Source organism: Pelodiscus sinensis, chromosome 16, assembly GCF_052426305.1.
Source record: "Pelodiscus sinensis isolate ZL-2025 chromosome 16, ASM5242630v1, whole genome shotgun sequence".
Lineage (NCBI taxonomy): Eukaryota > Metazoa > Chordata > Testudines > Trionychidae > Pelodiscus > Pelodiscus sinensis.
This window is the reverse complement of record NC_143067.1, coordinates 27011823-27029419: the sequence shown is the minus strand read 5'-3', so window position 1 is coordinate 27029419 and position 17597 is coordinate 27011823. Positions and strand designations below refer to the sequence as shown.

Here is a 17597-nt window from a genome sequence, read left to right as displayed (position 1 = left end):
CCCGCGTTCCAGAAACGCAACACCCACCTGCAGCCCGCCATCCCCCTGTAGAAGCAAATCGTAATCACCCTCTGGAAGCTGGCAATCCCAGACAGGTACCGGTCGGTGGCCAACCAGTTTGGGATGGGGAAGTCCACCGTCGGGACCCTGCTTATGCAGGTAAGGAGCTCGTGGAGGGGGAGGAGGGTGCTGGATAAGGGGGACCGTCAGGAGAGGGGGGGCTGGGGACTGTAGAGGGTGGAATGGGGGTGGGGAGAAAGCCCTGGCCAAGGGGCTTGTGCCATCCCGCCTTACACAGCCCTGCTGCTGGGGCGGGAGGGCACAGGCTCATAGAGGGTGGCTCCTGGGAGGTGGAGGGGCAGAGAAGAGGAGTGGGATGGGCACCTACCAAGGACTCACGCACCCCCTCTCTCATTCTCTGTTTTGTGTGTTTCTTTGTCTCTTTCTGCAGGTCATCAGGGCCATCAAATCACTGCTGCTTGCAGAGTTGTCCGTCTTGAGGACCTGGACGCAACCATGGCCGGATTTGCTGCCCTGGGGTTCCCCAACTGTGGGGGAGCCATCAACGGCACACACATCCCCATCTGGACCACGAACCATCAAGTGGCCCAGTTTGTTAATAGAAAGGACTACTTTTCAGTAGTCTTGCAGGCGCTGGTGGACCACCAGGGGCACTTAACAAACATTTATGTGGGACAGTGGGGCATGGAACACAATGCCCAAGTTTTTAGAAATTCCAACCTGTCGCCAAGCTGGAGGTGGGCACCTTTTTTCCACACCTTGATTTTGCAGTGGGTGATCAGAACATACCAGTGTGCATAGTAGGGTATGCAACATACCCTCTCATGCCCTGGCTAATGACGCCATACACCAGCCATCTGGATCCCAGAAAGGACCTTTTCAATTCTCGCCTCAACTGAGCCAGATGCAGGTAGAGTGTGCCTTTGAGCACCTCAAGGGATGGTTCCACTGCCTTCTCACCTGCCCGGAAGTCGGGGAGCACAATATCCCTGAGGTGGTGGCTGGATGCTGGGTGCTCCACAGTCTTGTGGAGCACAAGGGGGAGGCCTTCCTCCTGGGGTAGGATGCAGACACCGACTGTGAGGGCCATGTGTTTGAGCAGCCCTGGACTGCTGCCACCCACCAGGCCCATCAGTTGGGGGTGCGTATCCGGGAGGCCCTGAGAGAGACGTTCTCTCTGGCCCCCCAGTAACTCTACTCAGGGCCTTCCAAACAGGGGCTTCTGCCTTTCTGTTCTCTCCTTTCCCCCTCTTACCTCCTCCCTTTGGTCCTTCCCTGACCTCCCATTAAACACACCTGTTTGGTTTGAACAAAAAAGGATTGCTTCTTTATTGAACATGAGGAGAAGGTGGGCAGGAGGATGGAGGATCAGGACTGGAAGGGAGGATCAGGACTAGGAGGAGCAGTGGGGTGTCTTGCGGTGCCACTTCGGGTGCAGGGACCTCTTTGTGGTTGGGTGTGTCTGGGGACCAGAAAGGGCAGGCATGAGGGGTGGCTACAGCGGAGTCAGGGTTGACAGGGGGGCAGGATGAGGGGCCATAGGCATCACTTGGGGAGGAGGCCTGGACATCAGGAAGGGAGGAAACAGAGGCATGGCATAGGAGGAATGAGAGGCATAACAGGGTGGCCAGATGGATGGGCAATGGCCTAGGAGGGGCAGGAGGAACAGCAGCATCAGGTGGGTATTCCCCGTGTGGGACAGGATGTTGCACATGGTGTTGCACTGTGCTATCATGTCGGTCCATGTACAATCCCGCCATTCCAGGTCAACATTGAGCCTGCACGACAGGGTGTCGTGTATGTAGCACATGATGCTGATGTGTCGCCGCATGAGGTCCTCTGGCACCCTGGCTCATCTGTGGGTCCCCCAGACTCTGGCAAATAGCTGCAGTGGTGGTGTGGCTGGGCTCTCTGCTGGTCTAGCTGTGAAGAACACACAAGAGGGAGAGGTTGTCAGTCCTCCCTGCACACACATTTCCTGAGGTCGTGCCCTTCTGTGAGTAGCACCACATCAGTCCACAGGGGATGTCCCGGGTGCATGTGTGGCCTGCACAGCACGCCCTGTGTCACAGGGGCCCTGATGTGGCCAGAGCACCATGGTGCCTCTTCCCCACCCCCACCTACACACACCATGGCCAGGCAGGTAAGGAAAGCGTGCAGGCACAGTGGGATCCCCTCATGGGTGGCAGAGGAGCCGTGAGCAGCCTTCTCCTCCCTGGGGTGTGCGCACACAGCTGTAGCTCACTGGGCTGTCTGTGGGAGTGGCTGCTGCCTCTCATGGGCAGGCATGCCTGTGTGCTGTGTGCAGCACTCTGGGGTGAGTGGGGGGTCGTGCCTGCGCCCTTGCAGCTAGCTTGCTTGCAGCTGGGTGTGCCCCCTTTCCCTCATGTGCCCAAACATGAGGCTGGCAGCAGGATCCCAGACAAGTTCAGGGGCTGCCTTCTCTGCCTGCCTGCCCTACCCTCCTGCTGCATGTGGTTGCACATGCACAAACTGCAGCACTATGTGTTGGCCGAGCAGCCCAAGCTACATTGTGCCCCCCTGCTCCCTGTGCACCTGCCTCCCCCATCCTGTGTGTGTGTGTGTGTGTGTGTGTGTGTGCGTGTACCAACTCACCTGAAGATCCCTCCTAGGCTTCCACGGATGTCCTGGCTTACAGTGACCGGCTTGAGGGACAGGGTGACAGTCCCTGTCTCCTGTTCCTCCTCCTCCAGCTGGGGCTGGATCTGGCCCGCCAGCTCATCCTCGGAGGTGAATTCCAGGCGGACGACCACCGGGGTTTCCAGTCCTGAGTCCACCACGATGAGGGGGAAGAGGTTTCCCCACCCCCAAGATGTGGTGGAGCTCTTGATAGTAGGGGCAGGAGTGGGGTCCCACCCCTAAGTGCGCCTTGCACTCAGTGGCCCTGACATATCCCTGACAGAGCTCCCTCACCTTTGCCCAGACTTGCTCCATGGTCCAGGCAGGGTGACCACCAGGGATATGGCCATGTAGGAGAAGATCTCTGCATTCCTCCTCTTGGCCCGGGGATCCTGGAGTGACTCCTCCTTGCCCCACAACTTGAGGAGGGTTGCAATTTCTGGGCCACTCTAGGTCAGGGCACTCCTTTTCATCCCCCGAGAGGGGGGGTCCTGGGACCCCTGGGGCTGCTCCCTGGAAAGGCCAGGAGGGTCTCGGGGAGCTTGCTGAGCCACCGTTTGTGGCAGAAGCAGAGCCACACAGTGAAGGCATTTGCTCTCTGCAAACTTCCTGCCACAAGGTTGGTCCAGGGTGCCTGAGGCTTTAAAGGGGGCCAGCAGACAGGAACTATAGAGTTCTGATTAACTTGGACAGAGTGGCTAAGAGGGCCACCTGTTGTTTTCTTTCCTGGGGGCCAATTCTTTCGCAAAAACCCCTGCTGAGCATCCTCACAGACCTTTTTGCACAAGAACTTTTTGCGCAAAAAGGAGTTATTCTTCGTAGAAAGAGGAATGCCTATACTGCAAAAAGCCCTCTGTTCTGTTGATTGTAAATTTTCTTGTGCAAAAACACACTTGTGGTGTGGATGCGCCATGGGCTTTTGCGCAAAAACAACTGTTTTTGCCCCAAAACCCTGTAGTGTAGACATAGCCTGAGAGATTCAATAAAAAGGGGACCCATAGAAGGATTCACGTCATTTCTTTTCCAAAACAACACCTAACTGACAATGTCAGAAGCAGAATCCAAACCGGCATTGATTTGAGTCAATTCCTATCCTTTGAGAATTTCCCTTACAGAGATGCTGAAGGAGACCTGTGACAAGATCAGGCTAGAGTTCGAGATTAGAACAGGAGAGAGGCAGCTCTAAAAAGCAGAAAACCCCTCTCCCAATTAGCTAGAGCCTACTTCAGGACAGCCAGGAACAGCTGACCCAGAGTTATTGGAGCGGAATGTGAACCCCGAGGCAGGGCTGCTATAAATCAAGATTTGACTTCAGGCTGCCAAGGGGTCTTTTAAAAAAGCCTTCCCTGCTGGGGAGAGGAGAGCGTGGCAGAGGAGTGAGGGGGAGGCAGAGAGGAGGTCCAGCTGATAAGGTGAAGAGTCAGAGATGCTGATCAAGAGAACTGGCAGCATTGCCAAAGAGCAGGAAGGCGAAGGGCTCCGACAGGGAGTGTTTGGGCACCTTTCCTCAAGTAGCCAGAGAGTCCAGCCAATAGCTGGGGAGGCCTGGTTACCCAGCCCAGGCTGACCAAGGGCATTTGCCCCAACTCCCCTTTTAGCCAAGGAACAGAAGCCCAAATGCTGAAAAGGGCAAGTGGGACCTGTGCCGCAATACCTAGACTGCAGGATTGTGGACTGGACAGGGTCTGGGACCCAGGAGCAGGACTGACCGTGTGACAGACCAAAACTCAGAGAACAGAAGACATGGGAGTTTTGAGAAATTCTGAACATTTCAATGAAGATGAGGTAAAAAGCAGCAAAAGCAAAGCAAATTCTGTCTCCTTCTACCTGCTGTTCGCTCTATGGTGTCTTTTTTGCTTTCCCCTCTAAAGAGGGAGTTGGGATCTGACAGGATCTTCTTCTTGTTCCACACTTTCCTAAAATAATCAGGAGCAGTAATGTTAATTCACCAAACTAAAAGCCTTCAGGAAGAGCAGGCAGCTTGCTGATCAATACTCCTGTGCTCTGTGTTCTGTGTATGAGAGCTAGTCTATAGGACCCATGGCCATCTTACGCCTAGGAGCATTTTCAATAAGGAAATGTAACCTGAGAATTGTGTACACTAATGACAAACTGACTCTTGCAATGGTAAAACCCCAATGCCCTACTGTGACATTCCGAGATTGGGAGGGTCTTTTTCAGATTATTCTTTGAATTTGCGTTTGTGCCTAAAGACCTCCTATTTGGGAGGCTGTGGCCCTGTCAAGTTCTGTTTTATGCAAATGTGGGATATGCCAAAATATGGGACCCAAGCATTCACTTCTCATTGAGCTTTGTGATAGATTGGATCCAGATCTCAACTCTTCAGCTCTGGTACATCTGTGATTCATACCAATGTCACAAACAAATCCTATGACACATCAAATCCTGTGATACACCATTTGTTGCACTTAACATACTGAAGATGCAAGGAAGTGGCTATGATGCAGGGAGAAAGATACACTTAGTCTCCCCCAGAAGGCAACACTAAATAAGATGGTGAATTCATTGAATAATTCAGTTTCCACCAACTCTCCACTTCATCTATTAGCTCCTCTTTAACCAAGCTAGTTCATTCACCTGACTCACATAGTGATATTTCTGGTCCTTCATCTGACAATTGAAACTTACTAACATCAGAATACTGTAATTAAATATAAGTATAGAATGGTGAGTACCTCTGTGTTGCACCATACAAATGGGCTGTGTCTAGACTGGCCAGTTTTTCTGGAAAATCAGCCGCTTTTCTGGAAACACTTGCCAGCTGTCTTCACTGGCCGCTTGAATTTCCACAAAAGCACTGACGATCTCATGTAAGATTGTCAGTGCTTTTGCGGAAATACTATGCTGCTCCCGTTCGGGCAAAAGTCCTTTTGCGCAAAACTTTTGCGCAAAAGGGCCAGTGTAGACAGCCCAGATTTGTTTTCCACAAAAAAAGCCCCGATCGCGAAAATGGCGATTGGGGCTTTTTTGCGGAAAAGCGCGTCTAGATTGGCACGGACGCTTTTTTGCAAAAAGTGCTTTTGTGGAAAAGCGTCCGTGCCAATCTAGATGCTCTGTTCCGAAAATGCTCTTAACGGAAAACTTTTCCGTTAAAAGCATTTCCAGAAAATCAGGCCAGTCTAGACGTAGCCATGGTGTATTTGTGTGAGGGGGTGGGGGAAAAGCAATCTTTTCCCAAACAGCCATGAAAACATTCCTAAAGAGCAGATAACAAGCAACATGAACAAGTTCAAACTGAACAGTTGTTCAGAATTCAAATTACTCTTTGTAGGTAGAAAGCATTTGGAGCATTCAGCCAAAATACCAGGTTTTCCAAGCTCAAAAAATTGAACTGATGACATTCATAAATGAAAGAAAAGGGCCACATTCCATCATTTCTGTCCACAGCTGCTGAACTGAATTCACTTCTCAAATGTCTAAACACCAAAAAAATTAATCATTAAACACTCTTGGTGTGAATCATCTGGAACATGTCCAATGGGAACTAGTTTGTTCCATTATAAATCTCCCTGCTGGAACTCATGTACACCCATGGGTGTCAAAATGGCACAAGCAGCCACCAATAGTTAGCTACTCTAATGAGTCACTCTTTAAAGTATAGCATGCTTGAAATGCAGTGGTCAGTTGGGAAATGAAGATTGTCTAATGTTCAACACATTGCCTTTATCAGTTAGATCTAAGCTCTGACTCCTGTGATGTGTATAAACATAGGGTAAACACATTTAGAAGAGGATATTGCTTACAAACTGATACTATCTACCAGTCAACACCTTCTCTCTGCTCCTGCCAATTACCATGATTTCACACTCAGGGTGACTGCTGCATATATATGTAAGCTCTGGGTAGGAGATGTACTTAGCAAACCGCTGACAGGCGTGACAGAGGCCAGATACCCAATTCCACCATGAAGGTGGCAGGAATCTTTTTACTCCTCACTCTGGCAGTTTTCTGCTTCTCCGGTGAGTAACATTTGTTAGTTCCTGTATTCTGTAACAGCTGGTGGTGGCCTAGTCTAGTGCATTGCTCCTGGGATCCTGTACTCAGTTCAGCTCTGTTTTCAGGCAGAGAGGAGAGAGAAAGCCTTAAGAGACAGATGTACACACAGTCTAGGCGAGTTCCTCTCTCCAGGTTTCAGTGCAGTGACTTACTCTCCTACCATGCACATGGAAAGTATTGTGGAGCCTCACCAGGTGTCCGTGTTTAAATGCCAAAAGGGAGCTGCACTGGCAAGTGAAATCTTGGGCACCACTAAATAAGCAACATCTCAGCATCTTTAATGAATTTGAGCAAAGGAAACCTATTGCTTGTTGGTGGTGCAAACCCATTCCGCAGTTGGGGCTGAGTCAGGCTGTGTGAGCTTGATTGATAGAATCTTCCAATGACTGGAGATAATGTTTGAGAGACCAGGAGGTTTCAGGCTACAATATGCAGGGCTGTCCTGAGTGGGGCTCAGGTCCTGGGGGAACTCCTTCCAGTGCCCCCAATGCATGGCCCAGGGCAACCCCAACATTGCAGGCCCTGCCCCTCCCCTTGCCTCACTCCACCCCTTCCCCAAGCTGCACCCAGGCTCTGTTCCTGCTCTGCCCCTTTGCCCTCTTGCCCAAGCAACATAGCCTGGGGGATTACAAGGGCTAGGCATAACAGCAGCTGGGTCACATGCTCACACACCCCATACTGGCAGTGGGAAACAGAGCATCCCAGCAGCCTGCTCTACCATGTCATGTCGCCCTCTCTTGGCCCACTGTGCCCCATTTCTCCATGGTGGCAGAAAGCGGAGTGCCCTGGGGCCGGGACACTGCTTCCTACTGCTACAGAGAAGCCGAGTACAACCAGATAGGCAGTGTGGTGGCAGTGTGGTGGGGCGGAGCAGGCTACTGGGCTGCACCGACTTCTGCCACCCACAAGGTGAATATGGGGGAATGACCTTGCTGCTGCAAGGCCTGGGTAATACCCCAGATCTGTCCCATACACAGGACAGTTGAAGTGACCACCACAGGGCCCCCAAAAGCGCAGGGACAGAGTGGTTGCCCCGATTCGTCCAATGCACAGGACAGCTCTGACAAGATGATAAAATACTGCTCCATGCCACAGGAAATGTCAACATTTCAAAATTTGTTTTTGTTTCAAATTGAGACAAATAGTTGAAATTTTCAAAAAAAGGTCTATGCAATGGAAATTCTGAACATTTTTCATTTGGAACATCAAATTGACCTTATTAAAACTTTCATTTTGAGACTGCTGAAACATTATTCCCTGAATATTATTAATATGTTTATAAAATGTTAACTTAATACATGAGGGTACGTCTACACTACAGCACTAATTCGAACTAACAATTCGAATTAGTTAATTCCAACTAAGCTAATTTGAACTAGTGCATCTAGACCTAAAAACTAATTTGAATTAGCATTTTGCTAATTCGAACTAGCATGTCCACATTGAGTGGACCCTGAACCAAAGTTAAGGCTGGCCGGAAGCAGTGCAGGCAGGGCATCAGGTTAGGACTTAGAGCGTGGAGCTGCTGTCTCAGGCTAGCCGAGGGCTGTGCTTAAAGGGACCCGACACCCACCCCAGACAGGCAGTTCTCAGGGTTCCCCGCTTGCTTGTCTACCTCGATGAGGGACAGCAAAGCAGTCCTGTCTTGGAGTGCCCTGAGTGCCCACATTCGGCACATCACAGCACTCGGCCATCAGCCTGGCTGCACTTGCCGCAGGCTGCCATCCAGGGGGGTCAATCGGGGCTGTCAGGATCCAGGAGACCCTGCAGGAGAGCTTCCACCCCGAGTAGCCCACAGAGCCACCCCAGCCCTCCCCGTCGGGGGCTCATACCCCATTCCTCCCTCACCTCCTTCCACTTACCCCTCCCTAGCCCCCTTTCCTGATGTAAAAAATAAAGGACATATGTGTTCAAAAATTGAAACTCTCTTTATTTAACAAAACTGGAGGGGGATTAACCTCTGGGGAGACTGGGAAAAGGAGGTGGGAGAGGGGAAGAGAAAGCGTGGGAGAGGGGAGGGGTAAACCTGTGAGGAGGGAGCTGGAAGGGGGAAGCCAGGGGAAGAAGGAGGAGGGGAAGTATAAAACTATGGTACGCCATATCTTCAGTACTGTGTACAGATGTGGTCTCCTCACCTCAAAAAAGATATTTTGGCCTTGGAAAGGGTTCAGAAAAGTGCAACTACAATGATTAGGGGTTTGGAACAGGTTCCATATGAAGAGAGACTAAAGAGAGTGGGACTTTTCAGCTTAGAAAAGAGGAGACTGAGGGGGGATATGATAGAGGTCTATAAAAGCATGAGGGTTGTGGAGAGGGTGCATAAAGAAAAGTTCTTCATTAGTTCCCATAACAGAAGGACTAGAGGACACCAAATGAAATGAATGGGTAGCAGGCTTCAAACTAATAACAGAAAGTTCTTCTTCACAAAGCAAATAGTCAACCTGTGGAACTCCTTGCCACAGGAGGCTGTGAAGGCTAGAACTATAACAGAGTTCAAAGAGAAGTTAGATAAAGTCATGGAGGTTGGGTCCATGGAGTGCTATTAGCCAGGTGGGCGCTCCTTCCAGTGCCCCCACTGGGAGCCATCAGCCTGGTCCTGGGAAGAGGCGGAGGGCTGGGTGGCAGCAGGTGGCTGGCTAATGCCGTGCCAGGTGCAGGGTCTGCTGGCTGGGTGCTGGCAGGCTTGCACCTGGCACAAGCACCGTAGCCAGACCGTGCCCCTTTAAGGTCTCCGGGGCCGGGAGGGGGGCAGAAGAGTTTCCCTGGTGGTGCCCAGAGTGGCCACCAGGGAAAGCTGGGCAGGGCTAGCCTCCCACTAGTTCGAATTAAGTGGCTACACAGCCCTTAATTCAAACTACTTAATTCGAACTAGGCATTAGTCCTCATAGAATGAGGTTTACCTAGTTCGAATTAAGCGCTCTGCTAGATCGAATTAAGTTTGAACTAGCGGTTTGTATGTGTAGCGCCTATGAAAGTTAATTCGAACTAACAGCTGTTAGTTCGCATTAAGTTTGTAGTGTAGACATAGCCTTACATTTATATATATGAAAGCTGAAACAAGCCAAGGAAGATAGAATGAAATATTTCATTTTGATTTGAAATTGAATTAACATGCTTCTGTTGAAATCTTTCCATATTTACAAAACACTGTTTTCTGACATGATAAAATACTGCTTTGTTAATTTATTTTTGACCAGGTCTAATAGTTCAGTACTGGCATTCAAAGAAAAAAATAATTATTCTCTCTTCTGGCTTTCACAATGCATCTTGTTTTAGACTGCAGGGTTTTTGTGTCTTTGCGCCATGTTCACCTCCAGGTACACAGTTGGCACTGTATGTATTTGATAAATTTAATAATGTTTTGTGTTTTAGCAGAGGTGGTGTGAGTCTCATTCAGTTCCAGGATGATACAAACATAAATTGAGTTTTGTGGGATTTGATGGTATACAGGAGACTGAAATCTGATGCAAGGACTATGTGTAACTTTTGGTACTATATATTTGTTCACAGGTTCCTTACACAAGAGAGTTTCATCAGAGACCTACGGTTGTTAATTAATTTTGAGTTACATCCAATAAGTTCTGTCACATTTTAGCTTGGAAAAATCATGTGTACAGGGCGCTTTGTCTTCTCTTACCCTTTGGAAGCAATGACTATTAAAGGAGATGCTCAACATATATTTACATCCCTTGAGAAAGAAAACTGTTATCAAAAAGAAGTGCTTTATTCCAAGCATAGAAGATTTCTTCTGTGTAGTATTGTTGTTATTTATATTAAAGTTTCACTTGGAGGACCCAACTGAGGTCAGACCTTCCTTGTGCTGGGTCTGGGCATACATAAAATAAGAAACAGATCTTGTCCCCAAGAGCTTGTAGTTCATATAAACAGGACAGAAGGCCATAGTAATATCTTCACTAATGACTTTATTACCAGACCTCACTACTGAGGATAATAATTAGGGATATAAATGTGTAACCATTTAAATAGTTAACCGATAAGTGGATGCTTATCACTTTCTATTCCGGTTACACACTGGCTTCCTGAGAGTGAGGCTGGCAGCCCCAGCCCACTCCTGAAGAGCTGGCTTCACTGAGAGCTCTACAGTATAACTTTTTACGGCAAAGTCTGCAGTGAAACCAGCTCCCTGGGAGCGGGAACTGCAGGAGCTGCTGTCCCCTCCTTCCCCTCTGGGGAGCTGGCTGTCACCCTGCGCTGTGGGCTTTGCAGTATAAAAGTCACACTGCAGACCCCCACAGTATGTATGTGACTAGAAGAATATTTAGTGGTTACACGGTTACATTTTTACACAATTTTTTACATCCCTAATAATAATGAAGAAATCAAGGCTTAGGAAGATTAAGTGATTTAAGTAAGACCACACAATGAGTTTATAGTTGGGCTAGACATTGAACCCAGGTCTTTTAAAACTCACTCTTGAATCTTAATCATTAGACCATCCTGAGGGAAATGAACTGTCAGCTTTTAATCTTGCTTTATTGCTTCTATTTGACTGCAAGGATTTCACAGCCGTTGATAAGCAAAGACAGTGCTAGATTCTGACACAAATATGGATAGATAAATAAGATTGGTTAGAGTTATAATAAGACCTGAGAAATGTACTGCATTTAACACTGAAGAAACACTGTCATTCACATCAAGGAAGGTAAGATTTTAGGAACGAAACATGGATACAGGAAACCTTTCAGTAATATTTACTAGGTACAGTTAATCCAAAGTAACAGTGGTTTTGTGTGGCTAGCATAGCGCAAAGCAGCCAGGAGATTGTGAAATCTCCATCTCTGGATATATTTAAGAGCAGTTTAGATAGACATCTATCTGGGATGGTCTAGAGACAGTACTGGGTCCTGCCGTGAGAGTAGGGGACTGGACTTGATGATCTCTCAAGGTCCCTTCCAGTTCTAGTGCTCTATGATTCTATGACCTGGTAAGTCTGTCCCCATGTGTTTAATTGAATAGCCTTCCAACATTTTGTTTTGTTTGATCCTTTGTTTCTGATTTTGTTCTAGGTGCTGCCAGTAAAGATGGGAGTCAGGTGAGTCATTTTTCCTTGATCATAAATAAATGGTTTGGAATGATGTCATAGTCAAGATCTGTGGCAGAAAAACACTAAACATTAAATGGGAAGTATCTGAAAGGGTGAAATACAGGAATGCTACAGGATCCATATGTGACAGTTTGGATGCCCTGGGATGTCACCTGATATGCTGAGGTACCTCTGAGCCCACCTTTTCTTCCAGCCTGGACACCCTTTAACCCTATGGTTAAAGATTCTTCTGGTTAACCCTATGGTTAAAGGTTCCACGTTTCACGAGGAGTAACAGTAGTTCGGACTAGGAAGCCTAGTCCGAACTACCTAGTCCATGCTGCGTGTAGCCGTGCGGCACGGAGTCCACACTAGCGGACATTTAAAAATGGCGGCGCCCAGCTTTATGCAAATGAAGCCCAGGAAATTCAAATCCCGGGCTTCATTTGCAACTCCAGTTGCCTACATTGCCACCCTAGTTCAAACATACCCTATCTTACTCCTTCTCTAGCACACACAGACAGGGCCAAACCAGTTGCAGAATGGACCCTGAAATCAGCTATGGGAGTGTTCAGTTTAAGGGCTTTACTTCAGTACCCAGATGTCCACCTCTCTTTGAGTACAAAATTATACCTCAATATGGAGGAAGAAGCACAACTTCCTGTCCCCCCAGTTAGAAAGTACTTAAAATGGGTTATATTATAAACCAGAAGTTTACTAACTATGAAAAGTCATATTTTAAGTGATTAAAGAGGAAGCAAACAGAACTATCTAGATTGCAAGGAAAATGATATAAAGCACACAAGCTAAGTTAGATTCACTAAAGAAACTGGTTATAAATAATGATTCCCCACCCTAGATACTGTTTAGGTAACATTCTTCACAAACCAGAAGAATCTGTCTAGCCTGGGTCCACCTCTTAAGTTCTAGTCTTTTTGTTTCCAGGTATTTTTAATTATCTCCTTGGACAGAGAGGCAGAAGTGAAGCAAACTGAAGGCCTTCATTATTTTTCTCCCCCACTTTATAAAGACATGAATCCTTTGTTTTGTTTTCCACCCCAGTGGGAAAGTACAGCAGTCCAAAGTGGTGGTTAGTATTAGATGACCAGATAACATGATTTGGTAACATCACAGCATCTATGAGCCAGTGACAGTAGGGAGCATTCACAGTCCATGGTCCTCGCTAATGGACTTTCATCCTTGTCTGGCTTTTCCATTGTAGGACCTGAAGTGTTAGCAGTGGGCCTCACCGAAAGCAGCATAGTTGGAACACAGATACACATGCTATATTTCTAACTTCAGGCACAAATATGATACATATGTAGCAATAGGATAATCATATTCAGTAAGTAATAACCTTCCCAATGATATCTTGCATGAATGAGCTTGCACAAAGTGCATCTGCTATGCTGTATTAATATCAAAAGGATAGTTTCATAAAGAATAGGGAATGCAATGTCACATCAGAAAATAAATCTCTAGGATTCAGACACACTGTTTCCCTACAGTCAGACTGATGGCATTCAGGCCCAGATTTTAAAGATATGTAGGCACTGCTGCACTCAATGCAATGTGAAAAAGGTCCTAAATCTCATTTTTATAACTGATTTAAACACTTAGAAATCTAAATCCCATGGACAGTCAAAGAGTTCCCATATCACAAACCATGCGCCTGAGAGCACTCTACTTACCTCCAATGGCACCCCAATCCTATTTGGGGAGGCAGGAATAAACCCTCAAACAAATGCTGCATTCAGCAACAAATAACATTTTCATCTGAGCAGAGATAATCCCTTGGGTTGTCTGGGGAGGATTCAAATGTGGAGTAGCTATAGGGAGTCGCAACCTCCCAGCAGTAGTAACATGGCCCCAAGCCCCTGAATATACAGAATAAGTCTCTCCAAAGTGACTAGGCATCCAAACAGTCACCACCCAGTCTCAGTCCGAAACAGAGCATCTTCCAACCCTGGCAGAGGTGTTGGGGCTTGAGTCCAGTGTGAGTTTGGGACCACTGTTGAGTTCTAGTGTTTAGTGCATTGACTGGGGTCTATCACCTTCATCGCCATGGGTGTCCCGTTGCCTAGGTGGGGGAAGGTTTTGCCTTCCCAAACCACCATGCACAGCCCCGCCCACACTATACCCCCAGCATGCCCGCCCTCCCTGTGCTCCTGGTAGAGGAGGCTGGAGCCACGGGGAGGGAAGAGACCACGTGGCTCCAACCTCCCTGACCAGGAGCACAGGGAGGGCAGGCATTCTGGGGGTGTAGTGTGGGTAGGGCTGTGCCTGGTTGTTTGGGAAGGCCTCAACTGGTGCCTGGTTTGGGAAGGCTTGGTGGTTTGGGAAAGCCTGGTTTGGCTTCTTCTTTCTTTAACTTCTTTTTATATTTAATACCTGCATAATAAATGAACAAAGCCTGCCTGCAATTTTCCCCAGCTAGTTCTCACAGCTAGTTGTAAGATGCGTTGAAGACAACTACTTTCAGGGATAAGAGAGGCTATGATCATCCTCTGAATAAAGCTAACATGTCTTCAAAAACCTGAACTTCCCCACAATGAAGAGAGACAACTAGGCTATGTCTACACTGGCCCCTTTTCCGGAAGGGGCATGTAAATTTCACCAGTCGTCGTAGGGAAATCCGCGGGGGATTTAAATATCCCCCGCGGCATTTAAATAAAAATGTCCGCCGCTTTTTTCCGGCTTTTAAAAAAGCCGGAAAAGAGCGTCTACACTGGCCCCGATCCTCCGGAAAAAGTGCCCTTTTCCGGAGGGTCTTATTCCTACTTCAAAGTAGGAATTTAAATGCGAGATAATGTCCAATCAATGTGGATGCTATCTTTTGAAAAAGAACATCACTTTTTTGATGTGCTTTTGCTGTGTGGACACTCTCTTTCAAAATAATTTTTTTCCAAAAGATTGCTCTGGAGAAACTTCTTTCAAAAGAAGCCTGCAGTCTAGATATAGCCTTAGTCTCAAACAGACAATAAACAAGGTACCTCTGGGATTTAGAAGAATTTGAATAGGCAATAAAAGCATTAAACATTTGGGCTACGTCTACACTGGCCCCTAAAAACGGAAAAGCGATGCAAATCAGGTAAGTCAGCATAGGGAAATCCGCAGGGGATTTAAATATCCCCCGCGGATTCAAATAAACATGTCCGCCGCTTTTTTTCCGGCTTGGGGAAAAGCTGGAAAAAAAGCATCTAGACTGGCCCGATCCTCCGGAATAAAGCCCTTTTCCGGAGGATCTCTTATTCCTACCTTTATTCCAGAGGATCGGGCCAGTCTAGATGCTTTTTTTCCAGCTTTTCCCCAAGCTGGAAAAAAAGCGGCGGACATATTTATTTAAATCTGCAGGGGATATTTAAATCCCCCGTGGATTTCCCTATGCTGACTTACCTGATTTGCATCGCTTTTCCATTTTTAGGGGCCAGTGTAGACGTAGCCATGATGTTTTCTACCTTTTTTGGACTCAAGATGACAATGTCTTAATAGAGGTAGACAAATTAGATTTGCTGACATATAAATAAATTTGAGCCATGGTTTCTACCTTTAGTTAAATTGTAGTACTGTATATTGATTTAATTTTCTTGCAACTCTGGGATTGCAAGAAGAACTATGCAAAAAGTTTTGGTAGTTCACATGAACATCTATGCTATAATCTAAAACAACTCTGTCAATCAAGTAGAAAACTGCAAATTCTCACAGCATCATTGTTCACAAGTGGTGTCAGTTGGGCATTTCATGAGATTTTAGACTGTAACATCAATTTTGCTGTCTCTAATGCCTCTGCATTTTCATTTTCTTCTAGGAAAAGTAATGGGACATTGCGTATGAAGCAAACTGGTGAATGTTAAACGAATCTTCATTGTATCTGAAACTGAATGTCCTGATTATACTATCTCAGTGGTCTCCAACCTTTTTAAACACGAGATCACTTTTTGAATTTAAGTGCAAGCCAAGATCTACCTCAAACCCAAATACCCTTGCCCCACCTCCTTTGTGCCTTGACCCGCCCCTGCTCACCATCCTCCCTCCCTCCCATATTCTCACTCACTTTCACCAGGGTGGGGCAGAGGGTTGGGGTGCAGGTTCTGGTCTTGGGCTAAAGGATTTAGAGTGTGAGGGGCTCTGAACTGAGCTTGGGATGGGCAGTTGGGATGCAGGAGAGGTTTCTAGGTGCAGGCTCTGGGAGAGTGTTTGGATGCATGGGGGCTCAGGGCTAGGGCAGGGGCTTGAGGTATAGCAGGCAGTTCATGACTTGGGTAGGGGTTCAGGATGTGGACTCCAGGTGAGCACTGCTTACCTCAGGTGGCTCCTGGGTGATGGTGTAATGGGGATAAGGCAGGCTCACCCCTGCTTTGGCCCTGCACCACTCCCAAAAGCAACCAACAAACTTGCTCCATACCTAGTCCTGTTGTGCCTCATCTCTGATCTGTTGAGATAGGGTACAGGGTGAGAGGGGGGCACCTTGACATCAGGACCCTCCTCTCCCTCCCCTGCCCTGCACTGCAAGCAGGAGGCTCCTGGGGGAACAGCTCCAAGGCAAAGGGCAGGAGATGTGCAGCAGTGGGAGGAGGCAAAGATGAAGTGCTGGCACTTGATAGTCTCTTGGCCAAACCAGTCAGGATCACCGATCTACTGGTTGGTGACCACTGTCCTATCTGTATCCATTGTAAGTTTGGTCCCATCACCATCTCTTGAGTTTACTTTATTAAACAAGCAAAACAAAAGTAATTTTTGTCCAGTGTTTTTTGTGAAGAGGAAGGGATTATAGACTCAAATAATGCTGTATTTGAGGTCTTTCCACTGTATAAAAATAATTCCAGAGCAATAATTCCATAGAACTAACTATATAATACTGCTGTATTCGTGATATACACACTGAGATGTTACATACAAATATAAAATACTCTTTCTGTAAGATTGCAATGTAGCACTAAATTTTTTAGAACTAAGCACCCAAACACACAGGAACCCCAAACCAGAAACACACAAACAGGCTACTTCCCAAAACAGACAGGGTCATTCAACCTGCCAATGATCTAGGATGATCCTCCACAGACTGACTGCTGCTGACCCAGATTGCACACTTTCTAACAGCCTCTAGTATGCCAGGAGGAATTAAAGTGATAGTTTACAATTTTAGTATTTTCAATGCACCACAAATACCAGTACTAAGTCCTAGATAAGTCCGTTTGTTAAAGACTATTTTGTTATCTCCTAACATCTCATTTTGCATAAGAGATAATATGCAAACAAGAAAGAAAACAGAAGAGTGCAGGAGCTATGACACTGACTATGTAACCCCAAAATCAGTGTCTTTGCACACAGTATCTATTTACATATGATCTGTAACCAGCTGAAGCTCTTTTTCACTTCTTTATACATCTCTTTCCAGCCCAGCAGTTATGTCTGTTCTGCTCTTATACCTCAGAGTTCTTCTAGGGCATTTGTTTTACTGGCCCCTTGAATCGTTTGTTCTGGATTTGTTTGTACCCCTTTTCACTTGTTTTCAGTGAATATTCCAGGAAACAGGTTCACTAAAAGAAATGTTCATGAAAACTAAGAACATTTAGCAATTTTAGTAAATTTTGTACTGGAAATGTATCAGTCTGGTTACAAATAAGCCACTGGCAAAATCTGCAATAAAATGGAAAATGAGGAAGGGATCTCTCTGCCTTATACACCTTTTAAAGGTGAATGAATTCGGAAGACAGACAACACATCAAATTCATCATATTGAGTAATCAGCCTTTAGCACAGCATATTGTCCAGTGCAACAGAACAACTGATGGCAAATACACAACCAAGCAGATTACTGGGTCCTGCTAGTAGGGATTCTTCAGACAGCACCTCCTGAGCACGGCACTAATAG

General features: G+C 46.9%; 1 long non-coding RNA gene across 1 annotated transcript; it reads left to right on the top strand.

Moving 5' to 3' along the window:
* The first annotated feature begins 6517 nt into the window (after positions 1–6517).
* Positions 6518–16471, top strand: LOC149523518 (uncharacterized). The gene is made up of 3 exons (XR_016346918.1): positions 6518–6641; positions 11706–11731; positions 15531–16471. It is a non-coding gene; the product is annotated as an uncharacterized LOC149523518 (long non-coding RNA).
* The last annotated feature ends 1126 nt before the right edge of the window (positions 16472–17597 follow it).